The sequence below is a fragment of the Chiloscyllium punctatum genome, chromosome 15 (genome assembly GCF_047496795.1).
Source record: "Chiloscyllium punctatum isolate Juve2018m chromosome 15, sChiPun1.3, whole genome shotgun sequence".
Lineage (NCBI taxonomy): Eukaryota > Metazoa > Chordata > Chondrichthyes > Orectolobiformes > Hemiscylliidae > Chiloscyllium > Chiloscyllium punctatum.
In genome coordinates, this window is record NC_092753.1 from 38,809,806 (window position 1) to 38,836,659 (window position 26,854).

Here is a 26,854-nt window from a genome sequence, read left to right on the forward strand (position 1 = left end):
AACCATAATTAGTAATATGGAAACAAGATGTTGAATGAGAATGATACATAAAATGGTGAAGACAAGTAGGAAATAGTATGAAAGACACTGAAGTAATTAGAGAGTGAGACATGCAGGGCCAATACTCACAGAAGCAGGATTTTTAAGCAGTGAATAGGAGTTCTGGACAAGTTCAAGCCTATGTCTTTACTATTTCGGTTTAATGACTCAGAGGTCAGTCTGACTGACACTCTTGGCTCTTGATTAGGTGGGAATGCTCCAAAAAGAAATTCCATTCAGATGTGTTCTGGGATGCACTAATGATTTGGAGGAAATAGGGTAGTGGTAAATGTAATTATGTACATTCATGAATAAATGATAAATATAAAGAAAAGACTTGGGAGAGATGAAATATAAGGTAATGCTTCCGAAAGGGTTAATGTTGAAGAGTGCAATTAAGCTTCACTCCATTGAGTGAAGTTATAAGGACTTAGGTGGGCAAATGCGAGACAGCTTAGGATCTTATCGAGTGAAAAGCTGTTGCTTGTTGCTGTTCCCCGCTGCAGGCTTGTCTCAAGGTGATCATTGACTTGCTGTAAAATACTAGCACTGCTTTTTAACATTTCTAGCCTTCTCAGCTCACTGGACCAGGTAAATGTTTATGTAATTTCACCGTCTGATTTCACCAAGTTAAATCAATACTTTTGGCAGGTTCCAGCAGAATCTTCCATTTCCCAGGTGATTTCTTCAGAGTGGACTGATGGGGATTCTGCAGGGTCCTTATGCACAACTCCCATCCTAATTACAACTCTCCAACCAGCAGAGATTCTGGGCCAGTTAGTAAGTTAGGGAGACTCTTAGAAAAAGTGAGTAAGACACTTCTCAACTCAGTCCTAAATGGCCAACACCTCACTCGCTGTTCAAATTAACATTCAATTTTTTTTTGCTTTATCAATTTGTCTATTGTCGTTTGTTGAAATCTAAAATCCTCCTAATCCACAGCCTTATTACACTTTATGACAACATTATAAGTTTCCTTCAGTTAAACCTCTGTTAGCCATGGTTTGACTATTCTTCTTTTGGGGATTTATTCCTTAATGGAATGCATATTTGTTTTGAGTTATGAATTACTTCTTTCAATGTTTGCAGTTACTTATCTACCATCTTCTCGTTTCCCAATTTAAGTCGTTAATATGCCCCTCAGTCCTGTGTGTGTTGCTTTGCTCAGATTTAAGACTCTAGTTTTTTTCAGTTAAACAGATCCTCTTAATCTCAGGTATAAAATTCAATTATACTGTGATCACTCTTTCAGCATTTCTACAAACCCTTTATCATTACATAACACTAGATCTAAAATAGGCTATTGCCTAGCCCAAAACAACGACTTTGAATGCAGGCTATAAACTCATTCTCCAAGCTGTTACTAAAAAGCTGGCACAAGAAAAGAATGAAGCTGTGGATAGAGCAAAGCAATAGACTGTTGTGATTCCGAGAGCAGAATGGAACATTAGAAAAGGGTAAGGCCAAAACAGAACATTAAAAATAGTGCAGTCCTTAACCCAAGGAATATCAACTATTAATTGGATAGAAATGGTGTGCAGGTATACATGGAAAAGGCAGGTATTGGTACTTGGTCATGGAACAGGTACAGGCATGATGGTGTGGTGATGCTGCTCCTTGAACGTGCTTAGGTTGTCCTTGTTTTTATTTTCTTCAGGAAGTCGTAAAGACGCAGAGTCCGAAATGTCTGGGGTTGGTCTATTTGAGAATGCTTTCAATCTTTCAAGAAGAATACTTGTACAATGAAAGGGGAGTGGCCAGTACTCCCAGCTCAGCCTTTCTCTGGTTTGGTTTGGTTTTTCGCAGCCTGGCTGTTTACAGAAAGCAGTCAGTTCAGTTTGAGGCTGCTGGTCCAAGAAATAGCTACATGGAAGAAGGTGTTCAATGCTGAGTCCCCCTGCCATCTCTCTCTCTTCTCTCCTATAAGACCCTGTGTTGATTTTACCTTTTGTGCCAAGGGTTGTTTATTGGGAATGTTGCAGGAATTTGGAACAACATTAAGATGGGATAATCTGTTGGGTTTTCTGATAGGTTTAGTTATTGGGTATTTTGTTCTCTTTTGTTTGTGCTTCATTTGGTAATCTTGTAAATAAGTTCTCTTTTGTTTAAAATTAAGTGGTCTGACCAGCTGTATCTCTCCTGGAATATCCACTTTACAACTGCTTAAAACAACTTGCAAAGTTAGGGTCTGGGCTACTTTGTGGAAATGTTTTGAGGGGGGTCTGTCCTGGTCCATAACAATGGATTAAATGGCCTCCTGCTGCAACATTACAATTCCGTGAATCTGTGAACATGGGAGGAAAACGAAATCATAAAGTAATGTATTAGGAAATGAATTGTATGTTCGAGAGAACTTTTAAATTTATCCCACCAATAACTTCAATAACATCCTGTAATTAGTAAGCTAAGAAGTAAGCTAAATTTATTAAATGAATATACTTTACCAAGTAAATATGTAACAGCAGGTGATTTTAAAAATTAACTTGTGGGATGTGGGCATCGCTGGGTGGGCCAGCATTTATTGCCCATCCCTAGTTCCCCTTGAGAAGGTGGTGGTGAGCTGCCTTCTGGAACCGCTGCAGTCCACCTGCTGTGGGTTGACCCACAACGCCATTAGGTACAGAATTCCGGGCTTCTGATCCAGCAACAGCAAAGGAATGGGAATATATTTCCAACTTAAGATGGTGGCATTCTGAGGTATCTGCTATCCATTTCCTTCTATTGCTGCGACTGAGCGTCGGTAGTGGAGGGAGTGGATGCTTATGGATATATTATTAATCAAGCAGGCTGCTTTGTCCTGGATGGTGTCAATCTTCTTGAAAGTCATTGGAGATGCACCCATCCAGGCTAGTGGGGAATATTCCATCACAATCCTGATTTGTGCCTTTTAGATGATGGAGAGGCTTTTGGGAGTCAGGTGGTGAGGTACTCGCCACAGTATTCCTAGCTTCTGATACACTTTTGTAGCCATTATGTTTGCATCCAGTTGAGTTTCTAGTCAATGATAACCCCCAGGATGTTGATAGTGGGGGATTCAGTGATAGTAACACCATTGAATGTCAAGGTGTTGTGGTTAGGTTATCTTTTATTGGTGATGGTCATAGCCTGGTATTTGTGTGCCATGAATGTTACTTGCCACTTTTCAACCCCAGTCTGGATATTGTCCAGTTCTTGTTACAGTTGAACATGGGCTGCTTCAGTATCTAAGGAGTTTCAAATGCTGCTGAACATTGTGTAATCATTGGCAAATATTCTGCTTCTGAACTTTTGATGAAGGGAAGGTCATTGATGAAGCAGCTGAAGATGGTTGGGCCTAGGACGCTACCCTGAAGAACTCCTGCAGAGACGTCCTGGAGTTGATGATTGACTTCCAACAACCACAACCATCTTCCTATGTGCCAGTTTTACTCCAACCAGCAGAGTTTGTCCCCGATTTACATTGATTCCAGCTTTGCTAGGGCTCCTTGTTGCCACACTCCGTCGAATACCGCCTTGCCTCTGGAAATCAGCTCTCACATCCTTGTTTGAACCAAGCCCTGACAGAACCAAAACTGAGTTGATCCCCTAGCTTAATGGTAATGACTGAGTGGGGGGAATATGCCAAATCATCAGTTTGTGGACTGTGCCAAGTACAAACTTGCTGCTGTCAATGGCCCACAGTGCCTCATGGATGCTCAGTCTTGAGTTGCTCAATCTATTTGTAGTCTGAGCCAATTAGCATGATGATAGTGCCGCACAATATGATGGAGGGCATTCTCAAGGTGATGGTGGGTCTTTATCTCCACAAAGAGAGTACAATGGCCCCTCTTACTGGTAGAGCTATCTGCAGCTGGTAGATTGGAAGGATGAAGTCAAGTATGATTTTTTTCTTTTGTTGGTTTCCCCACCACCCTTTGGAGACCCAGTCTAGCAGCTATGTCCTTTAGGTCCCAACCACCTCCATTACTAGTACTGTTGCCGAGCAACTGTCAGTGGTGGACATTGAAATTCCCCATCCACAGTAAATTTTTATGCTCTTGCCACTCTCAGTGCTTCCTTCAAGTGTTGCTCAACATGGAGAGGTACTGATTCATCTGCCGAGGGAGGACAGTATATGATAATCATCAAGAGGTTTCCTTGGCCATGATTAACCTGAGGCCATGAGACTTCATGGGGTCCAGACTTCATGCTAAGGATTCCCAGGACAACTCCCTCCCAACTGTATACCACTATTCCGCCTCTTCTGCTGGGTCTGTCCTGCCAGTGGGACAGACATATCCAGGGATCCTGATGAAGGGCTTATGCCTGAAACATTGATTCTCCTGCTGTTCGGATGCTGCCGGACCTGCTATGCTTTTCCAGTTCTCAAGTCTGATCTCCAGCATCTGCAGTCCTCATTCTCTTCATGGTGATGGTAGTGTCTGGTACATTGTCTTTAAGATATGATTCCGTGAGTATGACTGTCAGGCTATTGCTTGACTGAATAGTCTGTGACACAGCTCTCCCAATTTTGTCACTTGGCCCCAAATGTTGGTAAGGAGGACTATGCAGGGTCAGCCGGGCTGTTTCTATTGTTGTTTTTTCAGGTGCCTAAGTCAATACCAGGTGATCCATCTGGTTTCATTTCTTTGAGACTTTATAGCCAACTGATTAGCTTGCTAGACCATTTCAGAGAGTAGTTAAGAGTCAATCACATTACGGTGAGTCACGTGTAGGCCAGATCATATGAGGATGGCAGATTTCTTTCCCTGAAGGTTATCAGTGAACCATCAGTGAATTGGTTTTCCGACAACTGACAATGGTTTCATGGTCATCAGTAGATCCTTAATTTGTTTTAATTAAATTCAAATTCTACCATTTTCTGTGGTGGAATTCGAATTCTGATCCCCAGAACATTAGCTGACTTTCTGGATTGATTGACTAGTGATAATACCACAAGGCCATTGCCTCCCATCCGCTGGTGTGTTGCGACTTGTGGTGTTTGTAAAAAGCATTGCAATACCAGATATCTACATCTTCAGTAATTAATATCTATAGCTTGAGGAACTTGGGAGTTTTATCTGAAGTCTAAGGTGCAGACATTGCACAGCATCAGAGAGGAGATGAGTTACGTAGGTGTTTTGATCCAAGGAAGTGAGGTCAGCATGTGGTACAAGATTGGATAGTGGTCAGGAACTGGAGGGTGTGACTGTTAGGTAGGTACGCGGTCACCACCTGCTAGAGATGCCTTAGCCTTTGTCTTTATCCAGCAAATATGAGGTAAATGTGTGGATGAGAGAAACTAGATGTGCAAACTGTTTGCAGCACAATTGTGTAGGAGGTAATTAAAAAATAGAGGGAGTGACAGAGTGTATTAATAATAGGGAATTGTACAGTAAGAGGATAGACACTGTTCCCTACAGCCGTAACTGAGAATTCAGAAGACTGTGTTGTCTGCCAAATGTCAGGGTTATGAACAACTCCTCATAACCCTGGAAAGAACTTCCATATGTTATGATCCATGCAGAATTAAGTATATTGTAAATGTGGAATGAGGTTCTTCTAAGAGAGGAACTAGGATTGAAATTACAATGTAGAACCTAACAGTTAAGAATCTCTAGATTATCAGCTGAAGTAGGCACAAATTCACATATCGGCAAAACAATTCAAAGGTTAAACACATGGCTGAAAAACTTTTCATTACTAGGGCACTAGTACCAAAACTGGGAAAAGAGGGAGCTGTTGGGACTGAGCTGGACCAGTGACCTGGCTAAAAAAAAATTTTGATAGTGATTTAAATTAATAATGATGTGGAGGTGTCAGTGTTAGACTGGGGTGAACAAGTTCAGAACTTACACGACACCAGGTTATAGCCCAACAGGTTTATTTGAAATCGCAACCTTTCGGAGCACTGCTCTTTCACCGGATGAAGGAACAATGCTCTGAAAGCTTGTGATTTCAAATAACCTGTTGGACTATAATGTGGTGCTGTGTGACTTCTGACCTCAAATTAGTAAAGTGGTGGTGAGACTTGGTCAGGTGATATTAGTAAGGTGGGAGGATCCAGGAAAGTGGCTCAGTGGTTAGTATTGCTGCCTCACAGCACCAGGGACCCCGTTCTATTCAAGTCTCAAATGACTGACTGTGTGGAATTTGCACATTCTCCCCATGTCTGTGTGGGTTTCCTCCAGGTGCTCTGGCTTTCACCCACAACCCAAAGATGTGCAGATTAGGAGAATTGGCCATGCTAAATTGCCCATAGCATTCACGGATGTGTAGATTAGGTGCATTAGTCAGGGGGAAGTGTAGAGTAATAGGTTAGGGGAATGGGTCTGGGTGGGTTACTCTTCAAAAGGCCGGTGTGGATTTGTTTTGCCAAATGGCTTGTTTCCACACTGTAGGGATTCTACAATAATATGAAATACGACAATGCTGTAGAACAAGGAGTAATTTGGGTTTCAATTAGAAATATGTCAGGAAGGACAGAGAGATTAACAAAAATAATAGAGCTTCAGTGACTAAAGCGATATTAAGGAATAATAAAGCTAAAAGCATTATATTTGTATGTTTAAATCATTTACATTCAAAGCAGATGAATAAATAACGTGGATAGAGATGAAGGTATTCGATCTAATAGCCCTATTGCAGAGGTATGATTGCAGGTTACAGAAGTCCCCCTGGACCCATAGGGGTACGTTCCAAGACCTACCGCGGAAGCCCGAAAATAGTATAGGAGCAAACCCATTCACTTAACTGGGAAATTTACCTTCCCAGCAGCCCCCTGGTCCCAGTTCTGGAATGTTCCATGTAATATGTTTTGGTCACAGTAAACTGTGCATGACTGAAACCATGGTAACTGAACTACAGATACGGCAGTCTCCCTGTATCAACGTTGGGACATTTAGGATTTTTAGCTTTTAGAAAAGATAGGGAAAGTGGAAAAAGATTGGAACTTCACTGATAGTAAAGCATGGGATAGAGACAAAGGAAGAAAGAATCATAGCTCAGAAAATTGAGATGTGACATATCAGTGTGGGTGAGGCCAGAGACAATAGGCCAATGTGTTTATTTTACCAGCGCTCCAAATACCATCCTCCTGTTATCTTAGTTCAACCTTGAAGCACTAGATTTATTCAATGGGCTATTATCATCCAGAACAGTTTAAGCTTCTGCTTTTGTTCTCACTGGAGTTGTTCCAGTGTAGGTCCACTCACTACTGCTGCGTTTACTGCAAAGGAACCACCACAGCAGAATTAGAAAATGGAGGAGTTTTGCAAAAATTTTATCTTGTTCTTATTGTGTTCCAGTTCACTAAATCCTTGAGAGGTCTTACAACTACAAACAGAAAAATAATTTGTCCCTCTTCCCTCCAGCCTTTTTCATAACTAGCAATGGTTATTTCATAAACCATTATATTCATGGAACAAGAAATAGTCACCATTCCTTTGATGGATCGAGTGTTTCATATTTTGGAAGAGTTTCTGCAATGAACCGAATGAGAATCAAATTATGATTTACTATTTTTCATGTAGTCTTCTACGTTTTGTTGATTGAGCAAATGTTTTTCTTTTAAATATTAACATCTTATTAAACTGACCTTAAAGGAATCACAAGGAAAGATACTTTATTGGTGTTACATGTAGAAATATAGCTGCCAGTACGTGATTTATTAACAAACAAGTCTTGAAGTGATATTTTCTGTTTAATAATTTTGAAGTGTAAGGCATCATTACCACCATCTGTAAATGTGCATGCAGCTGTATGTAGCTGAAATATTGTACATCCAAATGGGGAGAATAATCTATCCTGAAAGTATGTCCATTCCAAACAAATCATAATTTCTAAGATCGCTTTTTGCAGAAAACATTTGGAAAAGCCAAATAGAATTTTTTCCATTAGTAAAGGAAAGAAGCAAAGCTTTCAAAATAGTAGGGTAGAAAAATCTATAGTCTTACTCAGAATTGTTTTGAATTTTTCTGCTCTTTCATTGCCTCAGCTCTCTTTATGGGTTAGTATATATGTTCAGTAAGTTATACAGGTATAAACGGAGGCTGGATCCATTTTCTTGTGGACATGGAAGATCTTATCGCATTATTTTGAAGGAGAGATTGATTGATTTATTGTTGTCACAGCAAATAATATTGTTTTTTGTGTGTTATACAGGCAAATGTGTGTCATATAACATATATCAGGGCCACAGAACAGAGTGCAGAATACACTGTTCCAGCCATAGCGAATATGCAGACAGAGAGGGAGAGTTCAAAATTAACAGTTGAGACATCAGTTCGAAAGTTTGATATCAGTAGGGAAGACACTATCTGAATCTATTTGTAAATATATACAAGCTTTTATGTCTTCTGCCCAACAGTAGTGGGTGGAATAGAATATAATCAGGGTGGGAGGGATCTTTGATTGTGTTGGTTGCTTTCCCGAGGCAGTGAGAAGTATAGATGATGTCAATGGTTGGAGAGCTGGTTTGCATGATTAGCTGGGCTGTGTTCATGACTCGCTATAGTTTGCTAGCAGTCTTGGGAAGAGCAGTTGCCATATCCAGCAGTGATGCATCCAGATAGGTTGGCTTTCTCTAGTGCATCTATAAAAATTGATCACAGTGGTCACTCGATTACGAGGTAGATGTGCCAGAAGCTGCAAGATCTAGTTGGTGTTAAGATGGGTGCACACAGTCTAACTGTGGTGTTCAATGATGCAACTGGAATACTTTCTTTTATGCTGTACCACTTCAAATATGGAACAGTGCAAATGAGGCACTCTGAGAGAAATCCCATTCCCTCATTCATGTAAATAGTCTTGCCTTGGCATGATATCCTGTAGGTTGCAATGTTGCTCCCTGAGCTCATGTGAATTAGTGTATTGTCACAGTTTGATTCATATTTCATCTCCTTCATCTCCTTCTGCTCTTATTGTTTTAATTGCTTTCGATATCCTAGGAATATTACAGATAATATACCCTTGTGTCCACATAAACATTACAAAACCTTGATGCAAAAGAAGCATTATTAAGGAAAAGATGTTCATGTCTTATATGTTTATGAGAGAAAGTGAGGACTGCAGATGCTGGAGATCAGAGCTGAAAAATGTGCTGCTGGTAAAGTGCAGCAGGTCAGGCAGCATCCAAGGAGCAGGAGAATCGACATTGCGGGAATAAGCCCTTCTTCAGGTGCATTGGTGATTCAGTGGTAGAATTCTCGCCTGCCACGCGGGAGGCCCAGGTTCGATTCCGGGCCAATGCATTGTAGCATTTTATATGTTTATGTCATTTTACAAAACAGTAAGATCACAATTATTGAAATTCAAGACAAATGTCTTTTACCCAGCAAGCAAGCGGTATAGTAGATTTGCATTGCTTCGCTTCTAAAAGCGACATTAAATTTCCCACATGGGGCAATCGAAGGCTATCATAAACAATCATGCCAATAAAAAATTATACCTGTTTTCCTTTTAAGTTGTGGAATTTTCTTCTTTATATTTCTGAAAAAGAATGGATTCTGGTCTGCTCATGGATTCCTCCATCTGGTCCTTGCCCATTCTCATCAACTTGTTCTATAGTTTACAATAAAACACTTCTGGTCTAATATTGCCACCAACTGGCTTCGTGGACCAGAACATTTAAACATCATTTCAGAAGAAAATGCATCTCAGCTGTTTAAGTTATTCATTTCTCACAATATGCTGTTATCTTCTCCCAGCACAACCTTTGGTCTCAGCAATGGTTGTATTGTGTTTGGTTTTGAACTATTTTTATTTGCTTCTTATTTACACTTTGGAAATCTAAGGAGCTTTAATTACATTATGAGTTAAACCACATGGTTTGTGGAGTTAAAGTCTTTTTTAAAATTTATTTACAGAATATGGATATTGTCAACAAATTTAGCATTTACTGCCCATCTCTACTTGCCCTGGTGAAAACAATGGTGACTTCCCTTCTTGAATCATCATGTGGTATAGTTCTGCTGGTATGGAGGAAGTTCCAGGATTTTGATGATGTGACAGTGAAGGAATAGTGATATATTTCCAAATCAGGATGGTGTGTGGTTTTAGAGGGGAACTTGCAGATGCTGCTGTTCTGACTTGTTATATATGCATCCCAATCATTTGTATTTCATGCATGCAGGGCACCGAGAGCTCTCTGTATTTAGAGCTTTCTTACAGTCTAGATAATATATTTTCCAATGCTTTCTATCAAATAGAAAAAAAATTCAGATTTTCCGACATTTTACTCAATTTTCCCGATCTGAGCCCACTCATTTAATCTCTTGTTATATGATACCAGCTGATGTAACCATTGGATGAAACCTGATATGATAAATTATATTTTCATCATAATTTAATATGGCAGTCCTTCACAAGTTCCGGATTCCATTTTAACAATAAAACAGAAGTTTACTATACAAAATAAATATATAAAATAAGACAAGCTACCTAAATATAATAGTTTGAATGATTTCAAAGCACCCGATGAAACAAAATCCCATCGAGTTGTCAACATCATCACATTACAGTTAATCAAACTCCAGAGAAATTCCTTTTACGTCGAATCAGTTTCATTTAATTGCTTCTTCTCAGTTTGGGCTAGGAAGCCCTTTCCTATGGAATATTCATACAACTGAGACCTTAGAAACTCCCAGTCTTTTCCTCAACATCCCCGATCTGCCGAATTTTAACTGAACATTCCTGGCCTGGATGTTTCACACGCTACCTTTATTTTCACTGTGGTAATTAATTCTCTAAATTGTTCTGAACAATCTCCTTTCTAGAAGAAACTATACTCCCATTTGACTTTAGACCTATCTCCTTTGAACTGCCCAAACGTTTTCCAGTCTCTGAACTTCTCCATGTTAAAATCAATCCTTGATTTTTCCAAACCCAAAGGCAAGCTCATGTCTTTCAATGTTTTCTTTCTCCTCCTTTAAATCCTCACAATGTAAATAAACTTGCATTACCACTCCAGGAGTTCAGGCAGACTCTGTTTTCTGACACATACTTGTTCAAAAATCATTTTTCTGACAAAACTTACTGGATCTTGAATGCTTTCACAAAAAAAGTCCATGTATCATTAGTTTATAAACCAAACATTAAAGAAACTGTAAATCACATACCTCTCATTACACTACCTATAACTTTTTGTAACCTCATTTTGTTCTCCTCACAGCATATTTTCCTACCTATCTTTGTGCCATCTTTGGCAACTGTACCTTCCATCCCTTCATCCAATGGAAAACAGGGTGAAAGTTGTCTGCTGGTTGGAGTCACACTTGGCACAACGGATAACAGTTGTAGTTCTTCAAGGTTCATCATTAAAGAAATAACTGCAGGAGTTCCTCAGTGGACCCAACCATCTTCATCTGCTTCTTCAAACATCTGTCGTCCATTATGCAGTCAGAGGTGGAGATGTTCATTGATGATTGCACAATGTTCAGCATATTTGCCACTCCTCAGGTAATAAAGCATTCATCCATATATCGTAAAACTTGGAAAACATCTGAACTTGGGCTGATTATTGGCAAGTAACGTTCATGCTACATAAATGCTAGGCAATTACTATTTCCATTCGCAAGAATCTAATCTCTTGTCTTTCAATTGTGTTACCATCACTGAACCCCCCACTATCAATGTTCTAGAGAATATACCTTGACCAGAAATTGAACTGTAATTGCTACATACAAAATGTGGTTACAAAAACAGGTTAAAGGCTAGAAATTCTGTTGGAAGTAACTCATCTATTGTAGTGTCCAGTATCTACAAAGAACATGTTATTGAATATTTTCTACTTGTCTGGATGAGTACACCTCCAACAACACTCAAGAAGCTGACACCAGCCATGGAAAAGCAGCCCTCTTGATTGGTACCCTATCACTCCTTTCACCACTGACAGACCATGGCACCAAAAATAGAATTTACAACCTAAGCTACAATAACTCACCTATGGTCCTCAGACAGCAACTTCCAAACCTGCAACCTCAACTTAGAAGGAAAAGGGTAGCAGATACATGGGAGCATCACCACCTCTAGGTTTCCCTCCAAGCAACACACTGTGCTGATATGGAACTGTTCAATGTCACTGCGTCAAAATCCTGGAGCTCCCTTCCTAACAGCATTGTGGGTGAACCTGCAGCCAAGAGCACCACTCACAACCATCTTCTCATGAACAATTGGAAATGGACAATAAATGTTGGTCTTGACAATGATGTCTAGATTCCATGAGTGATTTTTTAAAAAGACATGTTTGAGAGGTTATGTTTGGAGAAACTTTAATTTGTGATTAGTTGTTCTTTCAATTTCAGATACTAAGGTTACTTCAATGTTCAGATTATATGCTCATAGATTTATATAGTAGTGCATGTCTCTGAATTTAACAGTATAGTTAAATAGTACTTAGAAACATAGCTGATAATATATGCTTTGAATATTTGCTTTGTGGGCGGCACGGTGGCACAGTGGTTAGCACTGCTGCCTCACAGCGCCAAACACCCGGGTTCAATTCCTGCCTCAGGCGACTCTCTGTGTGGAGTTTGCACATTCTCCCCGTGTCTGCGTGGGTTTCCTCCGGGTGCTCCGGTTTCCTCCCACACTCCAAAGATGTGCAGGTCAGGTGAATTGGCCATGCTAAATTGCCCGTAGTGTTAGGTAAGGGTAGATGTAGATGTATGGGTGGGTTACGCTTCGGCGGGGCGGTGTGGGCTTGTTGGGCCGAAGGGCCTGTTTCCACACTGTAAGTAATCTAATCTAATCTAATCTAATCTATTCTAAGGTCAATATTGGTTGATTGATCCAAATTCAAAGTTCTGTTACAATTTACTGGCATACAAAAGCATCTTAGTGCCTTTATCAAATATCCTTATCAGCAAGCAGCCTTAATATGACTTGAGCATGCCTTATTGATCCTTACATTTTATAACTCTAAACTACAGAATACCAAAATAATCATGTTATATTGTTTTATTGACATGGGTAAAGATATCTCCATTCTCACATATCTTGCTTTGCACTTTCTCAGGCTCCTTATCTCACTTTCCCCAGGCATGAGACCATTCCTCAACTAAGTATCATTTCTCTAAGGGTTTGGAGCGTGATAAGAACACAGGTGTTATCTGTCTGGGGAGGCCCACTTTCTGTAAAGAAAGCAATCATTTCTGCTGTTTGTAAAATTACACATTAACCCTTTCTACTCATGTCACCAACTCTCATTCCCCTCCCTTGAACAAAGGTTTCAGACACATACTGTTCTTTGAAATTCTCCCTCCCTTATTGTTTTTATGTTCATGGTTTGTTACATACAAGCCAATTTACTGATACACATGCTCTAACTGAAGCTGGCATCAGTATTATTCGATATCTTTACTGATATGTCAATGTCAGTGTTTTATATCAGTCTTTATCTGTGTTTTATATTTTCCACCAATCAATTACAACTTTACCAGGATGGCCTATAATTAGAAACACAAACTTTCCAACTGATTGCAACCCTATATCTCTTAGAATTTGGAGGGGTTTAAAAAACATAGTATTCTATCAGTGTGATCATTTCTAAGTCTTCTTTAATAATTCTCAAAACCAGAATTTCTAACTTTGACTGTTCAAAGGAGCTTTGATACTATATCTGTAAAGCAACAGTAATGTCTTGCACAAGGTTTAAAGATGAATGACAGGGATGAGACCAGAACTTTGGATTGTAACTCCTGAAGACAAATTCACGGTACTGAATTTGTTCTTCATTTATGAAAACACGGAAAAACAAGACTCGGAAACAAATGACTTTTTAACCTACATCATAGTATTTATGTGAAACATGCATTGAGCCTAAAGCAATTCTGAAGAAGGGTCATTGGACCTGAAAAGTTGACTCTGCTTTCTTTCTCTACAGAAGCTGCCAGACGTCCTGAGTTTCTCCAGCAATTTCTGTTTTTGTTTCAGATTTCTAGCACCTGCGGTTCTTTGTTTTATTTTACTGACTAAAACTATCTGGTTATAAATAGATTTGGAGGTTGCAATGATAAGTTGAAAAATGCATGACCAAATGGGAGATGAGACAACACAAGAACCGACTTACTAGAGGATGTGGTCACATACTATCCCCATTGTATAGTAATCTGATGTAGGTTTGACGACCCAATCCACCAAAGGAAACCCATGTCAGGAAATGCATGGGGCATTGGCAACCAGCCAGTAATTTGCACATTGAAATTAAGGGCATCATAAAATCTAATTCAAACTAGGACTTCACACTGAGCATAGAGACTATATTTTTCACATGGCAGGTAATCAGCACAGCACTATGTAGCACAGTGATGGAACTTGGTGAACTGCACTAATAGCTTATTTTGCTGCCATCTCACCTCCAGGTGTCAGTGCTGATGGGCCTAACAAAGTATCACATCAGCTGTGTTTTCTGTTTTCCAGCCAATACACAAGATTGCGAAGTAAAAACAGACTGCAGATGCTGGAAACCAGATTCTGGATTAGTGGTGCTGGAAAAGCACAGCAGTTCAGGCAGCATCCGAGGAGCAGTACAATCGACGTTTCGGGCAAAAGCCCTTCATCAGGAATAAAGGCAGAGAGCCTGAAGGGTGGAGAGATAAATGAGAGGAGGGTGGGGGTGAGGAGAAAGTAGCATAGAGTACAATAGGTAAGTGGGGGAGGGGATGAAGGTGATAGGTCAGGGAGGAGGGTGGAGTGGATAGGTGGAAAAGGAGATAGGCAGGTGGGACAAGTCATGGGGAGAGTGCTGAGCTGGAAGTTTGGAACTGGGGTGAGGTGGGGGAAGGGGAAATGAGGAAACTGTTGAAGTCCACATTGATGCCTGGGGTTGAAGTGTTCCAAGGAGTTCTTCCTCCAGGCGTCTGGTGGTGAGGGAGCGGTGGTGAAGGAGGCCCAGGACCTCCACGTCCTCGGCAGAGTGGGAGGGGGAGTTGAAATGTTGGGCCACAGGGCGGTGTGGTTGATTGGTGCAAGTGTCCCAGAGATGTTTCCTAAAGTGCTCTGCTAGGAGGCGTCCGGTCTCCCCAATGTAGAGGAGACCGCATCGGGAGCAACAGATACAATAAATGATACTGGTGGGTGTTTTACTCTAATCCAGAATCAAGATTGCGAAGGTGGAATCCCAAGGATGGACATTGAATCCATGGGAGACCAATCAAACATTCTCTCTCAGCATGATAGCAGTTCCATTGCCACCCTTTATCTTTGTCAATGGCACAAAGCCAGGAAGGCAAGAAGCTAAAGTCTACATTAATGGCTGCCAAAAGCTGCTAAGAAACAACCACTAACTAAAATGTAATGTCCTAATTAGCTTCTCAGCAGTCTTCCACCTTCCAACCTGCAGCCACTGGGGATACACTTTGTACCAGCATGGAGAAAGATAAAATGCACACTAGACTGACAGTAGGGAGTTGCATAAGGTAGATTCTTAATTATTCCTGTTAAATATCATATATGTATGGAAAGGAATACATGAATTATCTTTCTTTGCTCTCAGTTTGACATTGGTATTTATCCTTCCAGTGAAGTGGGTTCAGGTACCAGAAAGTTGCACTGAAGGATTGAAAACAAGGTATGGTTGGTTATGATAAAACGCGACAGTTCAGTTAGAGAGTCATAGAGTCATAGAGATGTACAGCATGGAAACAGACCCTTCAGTCCAATCTGTCCATGCCGACCAGATATCCCAACCCAATCTAGTCCCACCTGCCAGCACCCGGCTCATACCCCTCCATACCCTTCCTATTCATATACCCATCCAAATGCCTCTTAAATGTTGCAATTGTACCAGCCTTCACCACATCCTCTGGCAGCTCATTCCATACACCTACCACCCTCTGCATGAAAAAGTTGCCCCTTAGGTCTCTTTTATACCTTTCCCCTCTCACCCTAAACCTATGCCCCCTAGTTCTGGACTCCTCGATCCCAGCAAAAGACTTTGTCTATTTATCCCATCCATGCCCCTCATAATTTTATAAAACTCTATAAGGCCTCAGCCTCCGATGCTCCAAGAAAAACAGCCCCAGCCTGTTCAGCCTCTCGCTGTAGCTCAGATCCTCCAACCCTGGCAACATCCTTGTAAATCTTTTCTGAACCCTTTCAAGTTTCACAACATCTTTCCGATAGGAAGGAGACCAGAATTGCAACCGCAACATGACCTCCCAACTCCTGTACTCAATACCAATAAAGGAAAGCATACCAAAAACCTTCTTCACTATCCTGTCTACCTGTGACTCCACTTTCCAGGAGCTATGAACCTGCGCTCCAAGGTGTCTTTGTTCAGCAACACTCCATAGGACCTTACCATTAAGCGTATAAGTCCTGCTAAGATTTGCTTTCCCAAACTGCATTACCTCACATTTATCTGAATTAAACTCCATCTGCCACTTCTCAGCCCATTGGCCCATCTGGTCCAGAATCTGTTGTAATCTGAGGTAACCCTCTTCACTGTCCACTACACCTCCAATTTTGGTGTCATCTGCAACCTTACTAAGTATACCTCTTATGCTCGCATCCAAATCATTTATGTAAATGACAAAAAGTAGAGGACCCAGCAGCGATCCTTGTGGCACTCCACTGGCCACAGGCCTCCAGTCTGAAAAACAACCCTCCACCACCACCCTCTGTCACCCTTTGAGCCATTTCTGCATCCAAATGGCTAGTTCTTCCTGTATTCCATAAGATCTAACCTTGATAACCAGTCTCCCATGGGGAACCTTGTCGAACGCCTTAATTCTCAATTATCAGAAAATTGTGCAATAGCCACACCATTTAAACCAATGGGGGTGGAATCGCCTTATAGCCAATACAAGTAAGGAAAGTTTGCATTCTACAAACAACGGTCTAAATTCTTCAATTGTGTTAAAGCCAATTTCCACTGAGCAAACACACATTCTAGCAGAACCAACTGAATTTGTAAATATGATGATGCTGTGGATTGTAGGAATTTTGGTACAATGGAAATAGGAGGGAAATAAAAAGGGAAGTATTTGTAGATGCGTTGCTCTTTCAGCTTGGGCACTGGCTGTCTCATCTTCATCCACTTCTTGCTATCCAGATGGTCCCATCGAATAACAAAGTTATGAAGCATGAAAGACCCATAACCACAAATCTGGAAGGATAATTAGAAGTGTACTGTTTCGTGTTCAGTCGCTGGGCAACATGCCCAAATTTGTTACAGGTCTGTTTGAGAAATAATGACCAGGCTCGACTTCGTTTTCTGACACCCCACCCACCACCCCAACTCAATGGTAATTTAAAGAAGACCTCTTCCCTCAGGGATCCCTTTGCCCAGACAAAATGTATTTATGTTTGAGATAGGCTTTCTTGAGTTTAGGAATCAGTGAATTTATTAGCCAATAAAATGTGAGAAAAGATAATAAAACATGACGCCTACGCATGCAGATGAGCAATGAGACAGGGGTCCAAAAAGGCAATTATTAAAAAGGAATGTACATTTGACTTGTCCATGATGAATGTGAAACATTGCAGGCATTATGTTGGATGATTCCATTGTTGGCGTCAGTCAGCTATGGCAATGCAGTCGGCCCGAATCAATACTCCGAGTGAATCAACAGGAGAGGCGTTTGCTTTGGCGACAGTGTGGTCGGCCTGGTGCAGGGTCTCCTGGTATGGACTGTGCAGGGAAAGCTTGACAAAGAGGAGGAGGTTAAGCCTCTGTAGAAAGTGACGTCCCAGCATAGCTAAGCACATTCAAAGACTCTAATGTTTGACTTTTAGCTTTATTTCTTTATTTTTCTACTTAATTCTAAGACATACTGTAATGTTTAAATTTTAACTTTGCTCTTTCTTTATATCTTGTTCTTATGATTCCATATCAAGGTACTTGTGCCTAAGATGGCAACATTATACACTTTTCACTGAACTCCTGAGCTTTTGTACCTGAGTACACATGACAATAAAATCTAAACCTAAAAAATGAAATAGATTCTAAACCTTATCTCTGTCTTTGGTAGTTGAGCAGTTGTTTGAGATTCTTGGTTCTATGGTCAGCTATAAAGAATTTGTCCAGTTTTCTTCGACAGTTGCTGTTTCGACTTGCTTTCAGAAATCAGAGGAGTTTATTTCTTTTCACCTGCGTCCACAGAGGTGTCTAGTTGAAGCTCCCAGCTGGCCCCTTCACTGCATACTTCAGCACAGTGGAACTTGAACTGCAAGCATTTCGGCACGTGAGCAAACAGAGACCATGAGTGGCAATTGGTTTTTTTAAGTCTCTTCTAATATACTCCTGGAAGATTAAAACACAAATGTGTTTTTTGTCCAAAACTACCTTCCTTTCAACTCATATTATATCTGGAATATGGGACACAACTCACAGGGGATCATTGTACAGTTTCTTGAATGGTATGCGTCCCTTTTAAAGTGTTGTTGTCTGACGTTCCCCTAATACTCGCAAAGTGCAATGTTCCATGATTCTTCTCGGTACTCAGTGTAATCCACAGACAATATTTTGACAGCCACTGAATTTACATCTTCACCCATAGTTTGTATGTCTTTCTTATTTGAAAGAAAAAGGATGATTTACTTTGAAGTTCAACATATCTGTAATTTGGGGTTATAAGCCACTGTCATGTCAGATCCCTGTATGATGAATGAAATTAGATTAATTTTCTTTTGATTGCAAAAAATTTGATTTCCTGAAGGAGAACAGTTTCTGCACTCACTCACATCAATGGCTACTGAAACATACACCATGGAAACAGACCCTTCGGTCCAACTCATTCATGCTGACCAGATATCCTAAATAAATCTACTCCCATTTGCTAGTATTTGGCCCGTATCCCTCTAAATCCTTTTTGTTCACGTACCCATCCAGATGCCTTTTAAATGTGGTAATTGGACCAGCCTCCACCACTTTCTCTGGCTGCTCATACATGCACCACTGACTGCATGAAAAAGTTGCCCCTTAGGTCCCTTTTGAATCTTTCTCCTCCTTTGTTAAACCTATAGCCTCTAGTTTTGGACTCTCCCATCCTGGGGAAAACACCTTGTCTATTCACCCTGTCTGTGCCCCTCATGATTTTATAAACCTCCACAGCTTCCAACACTCTGGAGAAAATAGCCTCAGCCTTTTCAGCCCCTTCCTATAGCTCAAACCCTCCAAACCTAGCAACATTCTTGTAAATCTTTTCTGAACCCTTTCAGGTTTCACAACATCCTTCTTATAGCAGGGAGACCAGAAATGCACACAATATTCCAAATGTGGCCTAACCAATTCCTGTACAGCTGCAACATGATGTCCCAACCCCTCAACTCAATGCACTGACCAACAAAGGGAAGCGTACCAAACACTTTCTTCACTATACTACCTACTTGCAAGCTTTCAGAGCACTGCTCCTTCATCAGGTAAAACCTTGTGTTGTATGACTTCTAACTTTGTCCATCCCACTCTAACGTTGGCATCTCCACATCATGGCTAGCTCCTTGTGACTGGGGAGGGGGGAGTGTTGTTGGGTGCATATGGCTGCTGCCCCTGAATCGTGTGCTGGGATACTGCCCCCAAAAAACTATTGTTTACAATCAGTTTTGAGTTGAATTCTCCAGGTACTCACTTTGGTTTCCATGTCGAGTTTTCTCAATATCTTGCTTCTTTGGCATGTTTGGTAAGATGGAAATTTGAATATGAATGAACTGAGCTGGGCTGTTAACAAGACATTTAACAAGCAATAATCCCTCTCAATTGGCAACTCGCCACTGCCTTATGAGGAACTCGCTTGAAAAAGCGTAAAAGATCGAATGAGATTGTTCTGGCATCGAGATCGGTTTTGTTGGATTTCCCTTCTGATTTTGCTATAAATCTTGTCATTTGCCATGTGCCCAGATCCTTATAAGTTCCTGCCCATAAACCCTTTCTCATTATATAGCTGTTGTTTGACGTGCTGATTGCTTGCAGCATTTGCTGGTATTGGTTCACACTTCCAGGATCGGCAGTGTTTTTGTTTTATTTTAATGGAATTTAATATCTGTATTTCCTTACTAGAATCTCCAACAGACTGTTTTTACAGATGATTCCAGCTGCAGCATATAATTAGTTTGATGAATGCTGCATCAATTAAAATGTTAATCACAGCGTTTCTCCATGAAAGGGTATCTTCATCAGTCAATTTATAAACAACAGCTCTGTCTGGTTTGGACAGATTGAGGATTTCTGGTCCACCAATTGGTTCTTTTTCTTTCCCTCCAGGGTGAGCTCTCTTCTGATTCTCCAAGGCTACCAGCCAGACACTGAATGGGGATATTAGAAATTGAAATATTTGCCACACAATCCCAAACACCAGAGCCTGACTCTTTTGCTACATTGTCGGTTTTGTCGAGTCTTTTTCAAGAGAGTTTCTGTCCCTGAGGCTGAGCAAGATTTCTCACCATATCGTGCCAAGCCTTTTTCATTGATTACCTACCCTCACCTCTCTGGTGTCTCTCCCAGCAAATGCTTGCCGATTCCACACTCACTGTAACCAGAAGGATTTTCCACTCCCTGGATATCCGAGGATAGACTGGCTTCCCCCAGCACCCACACCATTATATTGCTGCTCTGCACCCGGATGGGCAGCTGCATTCTGAAACTGTCTGGCTTGGTTTGTCTTCCTTTCCCTGGATGTGGCAGGTGAGGCAAAATTTCCAGACAGGGACCTGGATTTCTTGGTCAACCGGGTGGTGAGGGGAGGAGGGTCCTCTTCCCCCAGAACTGGCAAAGGAGGCCACACCATCAGACCCTTCCCACCTCCGTCAAGACCATCATCTGGGTCCGTCTGGAGGAACAGCTGTCAACATTGCAATAAAGTTAATGACGTTCCCCAGTCTGCCAGGGTAATTGCTACCATCCTCTGTCCGATACCTCCCAGCAACTCTATCTCTGCTATTGCACATACCTCCCAGCAAGGATGGTGCTGCACCACTCTCACTGTTAAATGCGTCACCTTCCCTCAATCATCATTCTGCCCACACCCTTGGACCCTGCATGCCCTCTGCGTTGACATACTCACTCACCTGGAGGCACCTCGCCACCTTGCCCTTTCCCGACCCCAGTTACACAAGACATATTCCTCTCACTCAATCACATGCTTTATCTTATTTGTGGAGGAAACGGTCTATGATGGGGCAAAAAGGGCCTAGATGGATGGTTGTACCCCCAACATAAGACACCTCATGAGGAGAGAATCCTGGCCTTTGCAGGAAAGACCGGGACTGCTCCTGTGGGATGCTGAGGCATCTATGTCCCACAAATTGAGGAAGTCCCACTCTCCATTCTACTGAACTCTTCCATTAGCTCCACTGTCAGTATCATTTGCTGTACTCAAATTATAACCCTCGGCCATGATGCCTTCTCTCTTTTGTGTTTCACAGGTGGGATAGACACTTCCTGTATGCTCTGCAAGAAAAACCCTAAGACTTCTCTCAGGAAGACAGTTCAGAGACCTCAAAAGAAACATCTGCAACCCTGTCTCCTACACCCCAGCAGCTCTGATACTACAACTCGGTGGGAACTGTTGTTAGATCTCTGTCAGAAACACACCTCACTGACACAGCTCCACAGCTGTGTTAATGTGAACTGCACCCCCCCCACCCAGACTGGCCGGGATGAAGGTACAGGTCCAATTGTGACCCATTCCGTGGATAGACAACACACCAACAGGACACTTTCCCATGGCTAAGCGTGTGGATTGATGTGGAGTCTGTGCTTTACTCAATGAGCCAGAACCTCCTAATTTATAGGTGCCTCTGTGGATTTCACTAAAGATTACTCTCCTTAGATGTTGCGGCATTGCTTGCTGCACATGCACTGGAGTGTGCCCTTAGTCACTAATGTTGGCCGTCCAAGATGGAAATCTTGAGGAACAAGTGGCAAGCTGAAGTCACCAGGTAGCCACAATATATTTCATTGTAAACATCTTGTTTCTTGATGGTGAGTGGGAGAGAATAGGAAGATGTATACTAATGAGGCAAAATTAATTGTTAATCAGTTTGTTAACAAGCAATCAACCCAATTCATAGGGATCTGGCCACTCCCTAACGAAAAACTCATCTCAGTGTTGGAACACTCTGAAAATGCACCTAGTTGTGCTTGATATCAAGAAAGACCTCTCCTGACTCCATACAGTATTATTCCTTATTTTCTGCAATACCCACATTATTTAGGCCTCTATAAAATTCCACTGAAAGTGCTTAATATTTCCAAATAGCTTCAGCGTTTTTCTTTTTCACTTTTGTTCGTACATTATCCAAAGATATACTTTTGACCTGAGATAAACAGAAAGAATGTAAAGAAACTTCCATTTTTTATTTTGAGATTTAAGGAGGTGTATGAAATTTCTTTGTGTGCTATTTGATGGCAATGTTATCATATATGCAGTTAAATGTATCTATTAAAGTAACCTATGGAAAGCTTGTATATGAAAATGTCAAACAAAGTCCATTTACCAAAATCACACAACATCATCTCTCAGCTAGATTTGGCTATTTCCAATTTATTTTCCAAAGGATATGTCCTGTAGTAGTTTACAAAGCCAAACAGCTTTGTCTATCTGCTGAGCAAACAAAAACTGCTGTCAGCCGTCAGCATGCAGGGAAGCCTGTAACCTGATCTCAAAAGTAGCTTCCACTGTGCTCTTCCCTATGGCAATATGCAACACGTCAGCCTTGCTTCCAGGTAAAAGTCCTGATTAGCTATTCTTCACCAAAACTCTCTTTCACATTAGAAATAAATACAGGGTATTCTTACTTAAAGTTGGGATTATATTCCTGCAAACTCTGACGTTTAGTGAAAAAGTTTGAAGTGAAGCATTGTTAGGTTCAATAGGACCTTTTGTTAGCAAAGGAAGAAAGTTAAAACATTACAACTGTACTTTCCAAGTTGAAATGCAGTACCAACTGTATTGTAAACTGCTAAATTTCCGCATTGACAAATTGAATAACTTCAAATTAAGTAAACTTTTAAAAAAATGTAATATTCTACAGTACTACAGTATTAGGTTGACCAGGCGCAATCTAACAGCAGAGATTGTGGCACTGGATGTTTGGCTTACCTACACTGACTAACTTTGACCACTAGATGGAGCCTAGGATCTCTGTTTGAATTAACAAAATGAAAAAAGACCAAGGATTGGAGACAAAGAGTCATAGAGATGTACAGCACAGAAACAGGCCCTTCGGTCCAACTCGACCATGCCGACCAGCTATCTGAACCTAATCTAGACCCATTAGCCAGCACCTAGCCTATATCCCTCTAGCTCTTCCTATTCATAAACCCACCAAGAAGCCTTATAAATGCTGCATTTCCACCACTTCCTCTGGAAGTTCATTCCATACACGCACCACCGTTTGAATGAAAAAGGGTCCCTTTTAAATCTTTCCCTTCTCACCTTAAACCTATGGTCTCTAGTTCTGAACTCCGCCCCCTCTCCCAACCCAGGGAAAATACCTTGTCTATTTAGCTTATCCATGCCCCTCATGATTTTATAAACCTGTATCAAGTCACCCCTCAGCCTCCGACACTCCAGGGAAAACAGCCCCAGCCTATTCAGCTTTTCCTTATAGCTCAAATCCTCCAACCCTGGCAATATCCTTGGAAATCTTTTCTGAACCCTTTCAAGTTTGACAACTGCCTTCTGATAGGAAGGAGACCAGAATTGCAATAGGTTTAGGGTTAGGTATAGGGTTAGGGTTAAGGTTAGATCAAGGGGTGGGGGAACAAAGTTGGGTTGTGACAGATGCTAAACAGGAGGCATGCATCAGAAACCCTGGAAACACTTAAGTAGTATCGATATATTCAGTTACATTGCCATTTCCTTCAGGTTTATGGGCAAGAGGTGGAAAATGGAAGTAATGTCGCCAGATCTGGGCAGCATGGTGGCTTGGTGGTTAGCACTGCTACCTCACAGCGCCAGGGATGAGGGTTCAATTCCCACCTCAGGCGACAGTGTAGAGTTTGCACATTCTCCCTGGGTTTGCGTGGGTTTCTTCCGGGTGCTTCGGTTTTCCTCCCACAATCTAAAGATGTGCAGATCAGGTGAATTGGCCATGCTAAATTGTCCATTGTGTTAGGTACATTAGTCAGGGTCAAATATAGGGTAAGAGAATGGGTCTGTCTGGGTTACTGTTTGGTGAGTCAGTGTGGACTTGTTGGGCTGAAGGACCGATTTCTATACTGTAGGGAATCTAATCTAATGTCTGTTGGCCAGCATAGACAAGATGGGCTGAATTACATCCATCTGTGCTGTAAATGTCTATGAGTCTAAATGCATGCAGATAACAATAACATGTAAATGAAAATGGAAAAGTAGGGTGCAAAGAATAAACAACAGTGAAATGAAAGAACATTAACCAGGGCAACAAGAAATGTTTATGTAGACAGGTTTCAGTACAGCTGTTTGCAACCTGATCCATTCAACACCTTTCTGGGACTTCAGGAGAGTTAAAGTTTAACTTTTGAGACTGCTGCCATTGTTTTCAATCGCGAACGCCTCACACTGTTACCCCAGTAACATAACCTGAGCCTCTGTCTCATCCTTAACAACTCCAGGCCAAGCAGACTTCACAAAACAATCACATGATCCTCTCTGTTTTGCCCCAAGTAAAAGACAGAGACCCAAAACTTAACAAATCTTATAAATTTTACTATTAAGTTAAAACGGGAGACTAAAGTATTTCATATAAGTATACAAGTATATCATGGGTCCGTACTCTAACATTTCAGTTCAGTCTTTCAAAGCTTGCGTTATTTTGTACACCAGATCGCAGAAAAAAATAAAAGCACATTCTAAAAAAAAAATTTGTGTACTGATCACTTAGAGAATGGACAAGTTAAATTTTAGTTCTTTTTCTTCAGGTAGTGTAACCCACTCCTTCAAATATGTCATTAACCTTCTCATCCAAAAGTTCCAAAAGGAGAGCTGGATAGGCTGAGGCTTTTTTCACTGAAGTATAGGAGGTTTATAAAATTATGAGGGTCATAGATAAGGTGAATGGCAAGTGTTGTTTACCTCAGGTGGGGGATTTCAAGACTTGGGCGCACAGAGCAAAGTTTAAAAAAGACATGAGGGTACCGGATTGAGCAAAGATCTCTATTGTCTCAAACACTGGACAAGAACACGGACTTCTCAAAACCTTTAAAAGTAAAGGGGACAGCTGAGCTGAGCTCTGGGAACATACACAAACACAGAGACAGCTGCCTGAAACCATTGTTTACCCTGCAATTCCAATTTACACCTCCACTCCAAGAGGGCATTAACCGAAACTACCATTTACAGTTTGGGCGACCCAGTGCGGACAATATGGGGCCTGCAGAGATACCTGGCATTCAACTTCAATCGAAATCCATTCACATATGCTCTTAACAATTGGGAAATCAATTGACTTCAGAAGAAACACCACAAACACAATTTGGAGATGCTGATGTTGGACTGGGGTGTACAAAGTTAAAAATCACACAAGCTGAAAATGTGTTGCTGGAAAAGCGCAGCAGGTCAGGCAGCATCCAAGGAGCAGGAGAATCGATGTTTCGGGCATGAGCCCTTCTTCAGGAATGAGGAAAGTGTGTCCAGCAGGCTAAGATAAAAGGTAGGGAGGAGGGACTTGGGGGAGGGGCGTTGGGAATGCGATAGGTGGAAGGAGGTTAAGGTGAGGGTGATAGACCGGAGTGGGGTGGGGGCAGAGAGGTCAGGAAGAAGATTGCAGGTTAAGAAGGCAGTGCTGAGTTCGAGGGATTTGACTGAGACAAGGTGGGGGGAGGGGCAATGAGGAAACTGGAGAAATCTGAGTTCATCCCTTGTGGTTGGAGGGTTCCTAGGCAGAAGATGAGGCGCTCTTCCTCCAACCGTCGTGTTGCTATGGTCTGGCGATGGAGGAGTCCAAGGACCTGCATGTCCTTGGTGGAGTGAGAGGGGGAGTTGAAGTGTTGAGATATGGGGTGGTTGGGTTGGTTGGTCCGGGTGTCCCAGAGGTGTTCTCTGAAACATTCTCCAAGTAGGCGGCCTGTCTCCCCAATATAGAGGAGGCCACATCGGGTGCAGCGGATGCAATCGATGATGTGTGTGGAGGTGCAGGTGAATTTGTGGCGGATATGGAAGTATCCCTTGGGGCCTTGGAGGGAAGTAAGGTGTGGGCGCAAATTTTGCATTTCTTGCGGTTGCAGGGGAAGGTGTTGGGAGTGGAGATTGGGTTGGTGGGGGGTGTGGACCTGACGAGGGAGTCACGGAGGGAGTGGTCTTTTCGGAACGCTGATAGGGGAGGAAAGGGAAATATATCCCTGGTAGTGGGGTCCGTTTGGAGGTGGCGGAAATGACGGCAGATGATACGCTGTACATGGAGGTTGGTGGGGTGGTAGGTGAGGACCAGTGGGGTTCTGTCCTGGTGGCGGTTGGACGGGCGGGGCTCAAGGGCGGAGGAACGGGAAGTGGAAGAGATGCGGTGGAGGGCATCGTCGACCACGTCTAGGGGGAAATTGCGGTCCTTGAAGAAGGAGGCCATCTGGGTTATACGGTTTTGGAACTGGTCCTCCTGGGAGCAGATGCGGCGGAGACGAAGGCATTGGGAATATGGGATGGCGTTTTTACAGGGGGCAGGGTGGGAGGAGGTGTAGTTTAGGTAACTGTGGGAGTCGGTCGGTTTATAGTAAATGTCCTTGTCGATTCGGTCGCCTGAGATAGAAATGGAGAGGTCTAGGAAGGAGAGGGAGGAGTCTGAGACGGTCCAGGTGAATTTGAGGTCGGGGTGGAAGGTGTTGGTAAAGTGGATGAACTGTTCAACCTCCTCGTGGGAGCATGAGGCAGCGCCGATACAGTCATCGATGTAGCGGAGGAAAAGGTGGGGGTTGGTGCCAGTGTGGCTGTGGAAGATGGACTGT

At 41.9% G+C, this 26,854-nt stretch overlaps 1 long non-coding RNA gene and 1 other non-coding gene across 2 annotated transcripts in view; one reads left to right on the forward strand and one right to left on the reverse strand.

The window, feature by feature from the left end:
* Nucleotides 1–26,854, reverse strand: part of LOC140486203 (uncharacterized) — a 107,799-nt gene that overhangs the window by 68,202 nt on the left and 12,743 nt on the right. The window lies entirely within an intron of this gene.
* trnag-gcc (transfer RNA glycine (anticodon GCC)) lies at nucleotides 9,178–9,248 on the forward strand. Its single transcript has one exon. It is a non-coding gene; the product is annotated as a tRNA-Gly (tRNA).